A 7,387-nucleotide genomic window follows, 5' to 3' on the forward strand; every position below is an offset into this window, starting at 1 on the left:
TATAATAGGCAAGGGGGAGGGCAGTTCCCTCTCCCTTATGGAGAGTTTCAAGATAGATGAGAGCAGTATTGAGTAGTAGTGTTGTTCGAATTTGGGTCGTCCTAATGTTCGACCCAAATATGACCGTTTTAATTTTGCTGAATTCGAAGCCCCAAATTCGTCCCCCCCCCCCCCCACAATGCCTAGGGACCTCCCCCATGATGCCTAGGGCCCTCCAATAACAGCAGGGATGCCCCCCTCCATGTTTGATGTGGCAGGCAGCCGATTAGCTGTCTGTCACTGCATGCCACACAGGCAGCCATTGGCCTATATAAGGCCAGGGCGTGCCTGCATTTACTACTCCTGACAGAGATTTGCTGATAGCATCACAACCTTTCTGTGCTGCTTGGCTTGCCTTGTCAAAGTGAAATAAAGGGCTTTACTTTGTTAGACTGTGTCACTCACACTATTAGTCAGGTAGATTGTTGGATTGTACTGTATTGGTGCAGTCCTAAAATCTACTGTACTCAGGTAGAGTTTTTGACTGTTAGATAGATACATAGATAGATACATTGATAGATAGAAAGCTAGATAGATAAATAGTCAGTCAGTGCGTTACATACATGCAGCCAGAGGCAGGGTCCCCTCGCTGACTGCGTGCACAGTATCACACTTGTACTGAGAGACAGACACACAGACGCAGTGTATACTGCATTATATAGTTTGTATACTGTGCTGCATATTACAAGCATCACCACTGAAGCAAAGTGCTGCATACAACACACACAGCTCACTTGCATTTTTTGTGTCAAACCCCCCCCCCACAATCAAAAATTCCACTTACTGTACAAATTGACGAATACATATAGCACATTAGCTACAAAGTATTTTGCAGGGTGTCAAGCCACATAAAGAAAAACATTTCTACAATGTCTGGCCAAAGAGGAAAGGGCAGCTTTGGCAGGGGTGGCAAGCAAAGCAGTATGAGTTTGTTTTTAGCTGCAAACCCAAGAACAAGAAGCGCTGCTGTTGGTGGTGGGCGTTCATTATTGCCACACCATGAACAAGACGTAGTGGAGTACATGACCCAGCCTGGGTCAGGTGATTGTACCACCTCTTCATCGTGTACGGCAGTATGTAGAGGAGTCCCACCGAGGGGTTGGAGAGGCAGAGCTACAAGCATTCATTGAAGATGCTCAGTTGTTTCAGTCATCTGACGAAGAGAGTCAGTTCACAGGCTTTCCCCCCAGTTACTTTTCACCAGAACACTCTGAGCCAGACGAGCCAATTCAAACTGGTTCCAAAAGGCCGCTGCTTCCTTTCGGCACATATAGGGAAACTGTCTCTGATGATGATGATATTGATGTCCTTGATCCGACATGGGGCGAACAAGGAGATCATCATAGGCAGGAAGAGGAGGAGGAGGAGGTTGCAGAGCACCCTCAAAGGGGGAGAGGGTGGAAGATTGTAAAAGCTGCCCACACTCTGCATTCTTCAAGTACCAGTGAGGCAAGTCATAGACGTAAATCGTCCGAAGCTGTCACCACAGCTATGCCTCAACAACCGGCAGTTCCACCAGCCATGGGAGCCAAACAACTGCTTTAAGCGGCATGGGTGGCAGCAGCAGTAGAGATCATCTAAGCCAAACTATGCAGGCTTTTTTTCAGCGGAAGCAAGCTGCCAGTCGTGCAGCAATTGCCAATGACACTCAGCAGCGGTACTCAGTCATGGTGCACAAATACCTGAGCTCTGCATGGGATATCTGCAACCTGCAAAGCCAGGACCCACTGGGCTACTGGGTATCCAAGCTTGAGCATTGGCCGGAGCTGGCAGAACATGCCATTCAGATCCTTGCCTGCCCAGCCGCAAGTGTGTTATCTGAAAGAGCGTTCAGTGCAGCTGGGGGCGTACTGAGTGACAAACGGATTCGACTCTCCGCAGAAAATGTCGACCGAATCACTTTTATTAAAATGAATAAGGCTTGGATCGGCAATGACTTCAACACCCCCTCTTCAGAGTATATAAGTTCACAGCCTTTCGGCATCTCCTTCTACTCCTCCCCCTAGTGGCCCTCTACTCTGTCTCTGAGGTCTATAACTTGCAATGGAGCTGTGTAACTGGCTAATTTTTTTTTACTGAGCAGCCCCCTCACGGCCCTCTGCCTTTATCTACTTTGAGGCCTATATCACTTGTAATGGAGCTGTGTGATTCATAATTAAATATTTGTATTTTCAGTAGAGAAATACATAAAGTTTTCTGTCCTTTTGGATGGATAGCAAGTGGTTTCAAAAATAAATATCTGTATTTTTTTACAGAAATTCAGAAATTTTACTGTTCATTTTGATAGATAGCAAGTGGTATCAGAATTGCATATCTGTATTTTTTTTTTACAGAAATACAGAAAGTTTTCTGTTTATTTTATTGGATAGCAAATGGTAGAAGAATGAAATTTCTGTATTTTTTTAACAGAAATACAATAATTTTTCTATTTTTTTTTTTTGATAGATAGCAAGTGGTATCAGAATTAAATATCTGTATTTTTTTTACCGAAATACAGAAATTTTTCTGTTTATTTTGATAGATAGCAAGTGGTATCAGAATGAAATATATGTATTTTTTTACAGAAAAAGGAACTTTTTCTGTTTATTTTGATAGATAGCAAGTGGTATCAGAAATCAATATCTGTTTTTTTTTTTTTTTTACAGAAATTTTTCTGTTTATTTTGATAGATAGCAAGTGGTATCAACATTAAATATTTGTAATTTTTTTACCGAAATACAAAAATCTTTCTGTTTATTTTGATAGATAGCAAGTGGTATCAGAATTAAATATCTGTATTTTTTTTACAGAAATGTTTCTGTTGATTTTGATAGCAAGTGGTATCAAAATGAAATTTTTCTGTTTATTGTGATAGATAGCAAGTGGTATCAGAATTAAATATCTGTATTTTTTTACAGAAATACAGAAATGTTTCTGTTGATTTTGATAGATAGCAAGTGGTATCAAAATGAAATATCTGTATTTTTTTACAGAAAAACAGACATTTTTCTGTTTATTTTGATAGATAGCAAGTGGTATCAGAATTAAATAACTATTTTTTTAACCGAAATACAGAAATTTTTCTGTTTATTTTGATAGCAAATGGTATCAGAATGAAATATCTCTATTTTTTTACCAGAAATACAGAATTTTGTCTGTTTATTTTGATAGATAGCAAATGGTATTAGGATGAAATATCTGTATTTTTTTGAACAGAAGTACATACATTTTTCTGTTTATTTTGATAGCAAGTAGTATCAGAATTAAATATCTGTATTTTTTTTTTTACAGAAATACAGACATTTTTCTGTTTATTTTGATAGATAGCAAGTAGTATCAGAATTAAATATCTGTATTTTTTTACAGAAATACATAAATTTTTCTGTTAACTCTTGCAATATATCAAAATAATCATAATTTATGCTAATTCTTGCAATCTATCAAAAGAAACAGCAAAATTTCTGTTTTTCTATAAAAAAATACAGATATTTAATTCAGGCTACAACTTGCTATCTGTGCTATCTGTTCCCTTTTATGTGGTTTCACTAGATAGTAGGTATGGAAAGTGTGATTTTCGTTAATCCATTCATGTCTTAATTAGCTACAGCTTCTACACTGTCCATAGAGGTGATGGCCTCAACCTCCAATGCGGTCCACGCTCCGTCATAGGGCCTACCGCCTCCTACTGCCTGTTACTGCTGCCGTCTTCCTAGTACCCAACTCTAGATGCAAGATACTAATGCAGTCCACACTTTGTCCCAGAGCCCACCACCTCCTCCTCCTCCTCCTGCTGTAAATGATGCTGCCGCCTGCCCAGTACTCGAGTTTAGATGCCAGATACTAATGCTATCCACACTCCATCTCAGAGCCCACCGCCTCCTCCTCCTGCTGTAAATGATGCTGCTGCCTGCCCAGTGCCTGACTTTAGATGCCAGACACTAAAGCCGTCCATGCTCCTTCTCAGAGCCCACCGCCTCCTGCTGTAAATTATGTTGCCGCCTGCCCAGTACTCAACTTTAGATGCCAGATACTAATGCCATCCACACTCCGTCTCAGAGCCCACCGCCTCCTCCTCCTGCTGTAAATGATGCTGCCGCCTGCCCAGTACTAGACTTTAGATGCCAGATACTAATGCCATCCTCACTCCGTCTCAGAGTCCACCGCCTCCTCCTCCTGCTGTAAATGATGCTGCCGCCTGCCCAGTACCGGACTTTAGATGCCAGACACTAATACCGTCCACACTCCGTCCCAGAGCCCACCTCCTCCTCCTCCTGCTGTAAATGATGCTGCCGCCTGCCCAGTACCTGACTTTAGATGCCAGATACTAAAGCTGTCCACGCTCCGTCTCAGAGCCCAACGCCTCCTCCTCCTGCTGTAAATGATGCTGCCGCCTGCCCTATACCTAACTTTATATGCCAGACACTGCTACACTTTGTTTTAGGGCCCTCCGCCATGAATCATGCTGTTACTGCTGCTGCCTGCCTGGTGCCCATCTCTGGATGCCAATTACTAATGTCGTCCACACTCCGTCTCAGTGCTAAATGCCTCCTCCTCATGCTGTTACTGCTGCTGCCCAGTACCCAACTTTAGATGCCAGTTACTAACGCCATTCACACTCCGTCTCAGAGCCCACCGCCTCCTCCTGCTGTAAATGATGCTGCCGCCTGCCCAGTACCTGACTTTAGATGCCAGACACTAATGCCATCCATACTCCGTCTCAGAGCCCACCGTCTCCTCCTCCTGCTGTAAATGATGCTGCCATCTGCCCAGTACCCAACTGTAGATGCCAGATACTAATGCCATCCACAATTTGTCTCAGGGCCCTCCGCCTTTGAATCATGCTGTTACTGCTGCTGCCTGCCTAGTACCCAACTCTAGATGCCAATAACTAATGTCGTCCACACTCCGTCTCAGTGCTAAATGCCTCCTTCTCATTCTGTTACTGCTGCTGCCCAGTACCCAACTCTGGATGCCAGTTACTAACGCCGTTCACACTCCGTCTCAGGGCCCACCGCCTCCTTCTGCTGTTACTGATGCTGCCGCCTGCCCAGTAACCAGCTCTAGATGCCAGTTACCAATGCAGTCCCCACTCCGTCTCAGAGCCCACCGCCGCCTCCTCCTGCTGTAAACGATGCTGCCGCCTGGCCAGTACCAAACTCTAGATTCCAGATACTAATGCCGTCCACATTTGGTTCCAGAGCCCACCACTCCTTCCTCCTGCTGTTACTGCTGCCGTCTGCCCAGTACCCAGCTGTAGATGCCAATAACTAATGTCGTCCACACTCCGTCTCAGTGCTAAATGCCTCCTTCTCATTCTGTTACTGCTGCTGCCCAGTACCCAACTCTGGATGCCAGTTACTAACGCCGTCCACACTCCGTCTCAGGGCCCACCGCCTCCTTCTGCTGTTACTGATGCTGCTGCCTGCCCAGTAACCAGCTCTAGGTGCCAGTTACCAATGCAGTCCCCGCTCCGTCTCAGAGCCCACCGCCTCCTCCTCCTGCTGTAAATGATGCTGCCGCCTGGCCAGTACCAAACTCTAGATGCCAGATACTAATGCCGTCCACATTTGGTTCCAGAGCCCACCACCCCTTCCTCCTGCTGTTACTGCTGCCATCTGCCCAGTACCTAGCTGTAGATGCCAGGCAGTCCCCTACACAGCAATGTCTCTAGTAGCTAAAGCTTCTACACTGTCTATATAGGTGATGGCCTCAACCACTAATGCCATCCTTGCTCCGTCTCAGGGCCCACGGCCTCCTCCTCCTCCCAGTACCCATCTCTAGATGACAGTTAACAATGCCATTCACACTACTCAGGGCCCACTGCCTACTCCTCCTGCTATTACTGCTGCTGCCTGCCCACTGACCAGTACCCAGCTCTAGATGACAGGCTAGACTCAAGCTCAACAGGATTTTCTTCCCCTGCTGATTCCGCCAAGCCCCGTTTCCTTTCATGTGCTTTCATTCGATAGCAGGCCCTGAGATGGAGTGTGGAAGGCATTAGTAACTGGCATCAAGAGCTGGGTGTAGTGCATCTTTAATGAGATTACACCCCGAAGTGTGTAATCTGAAATTAGTGATTGAATGTAGAAGGCCACGTCTTCTGCTTCATCCATGGGTACCATGCTTTATCGGACTGAATTTCTGTGTATGTTACCCCGGAACTGGGAAGTGGGACAGCAGTCTCTCTGTATATGTTGGGGGGATGAGATGGGAAACACCGGTATATTTAACGGGAACCGAGAGGTCCTGGATGACCACATTGAGCCATGAAGTTATTGAGCTCAGCACACGTCCGGATACTTCTCCACAACAAGTATGTGGCCGTCCGGGGAGACTCCATTCAAAGATCTGTCAACAAGGATCTTGTGAAAATACTGCAGATTGATGAGTTTCAGACTGAGACAGAGAAACAGCTGCAAGGGAAAGGTTAGATGTCATTTGCAAATGACACGTTGGGGGATCTCTGGGTGAAATGCACAATGCCATAATTTACTGCCAAGTGCGTCATTACAGAACTGACCACCAACTTGTACGGTTCTATTTCCTGACCTGTGTTTCATGGACCTCAGCCCGACGTTGTCATCATCAACTCGTGTATATAGGATGTTATCAGGCATCATGAGCAATCACTGCAAATGTACAAAACCAACCTGGACCACCTGTTTATTCAGCTCACTGAGGTGCTGAGCCCCAAATGTTTGGTGATATGCAACATGTCCATGTCTGTTGGATTCAAAGCTGGCGAAGTGCTAGAGTACCCAATTCCTAATGTGCGCTGGGACATCATAGAATGGAGTTTCTACAGCGCCACACTGGCAGATTTGCACCAATTGGATGTGATTGACTTGCATTTCCACTTACGCTTCAAGCTGCGCTCCAGGGTTAAAGATGCCACCCACTCGAATCAGCTGGCTCTTCAGAAGTATACCTGCATCCTGATGGCTCATAATTATTAAGCCTGGGGCGTGCAGCAGGAACAGCAGGAAGAGGAGGCAGTGGGCTCTGAGACGGAGCGTGGACAGCATTGGTAACTGGCATCTAGAGCTGGGTACTGGGCAGGCGGCAGCAGTAACAGCATGAGGAGGAGGCGGTGGGCCCTGAAACGGAGCAGGGAGGGCATTAGAAGTTGAGGACATCACCTATATCAGTGATGGCTAACCTTTTTGAGCCCGAGTGCCCAAACTGCCGCACAAAACCAAAGAATTTCCTCAAAGTGCCAGCATGTCAATTAAACCCTAATAACAAGATTTTAGTATCTAAAAACTCTTTATAAAGTTGCCTGAACTATGTAACATCATTTTTAAAGGTTGGAATCTTTGTATTGTCAGAGAATCAATTTGATTAAAATCCTTTGGTTTTCATTTTAATT

This window comes from Pyxicephalus adspersus, chromosome 5 (assembly GCF_032062135.1).
Source record: "Pyxicephalus adspersus chromosome 5, UCB_Pads_2.0, whole genome shotgun sequence".
In the NCBI taxonomy this organism is placed as follows: domain Eukaryota; kingdom Metazoa; phylum Chordata; class Amphibia; order Anura; family Pyxicephalidae; genus Pyxicephalus; species Pyxicephalus adspersus.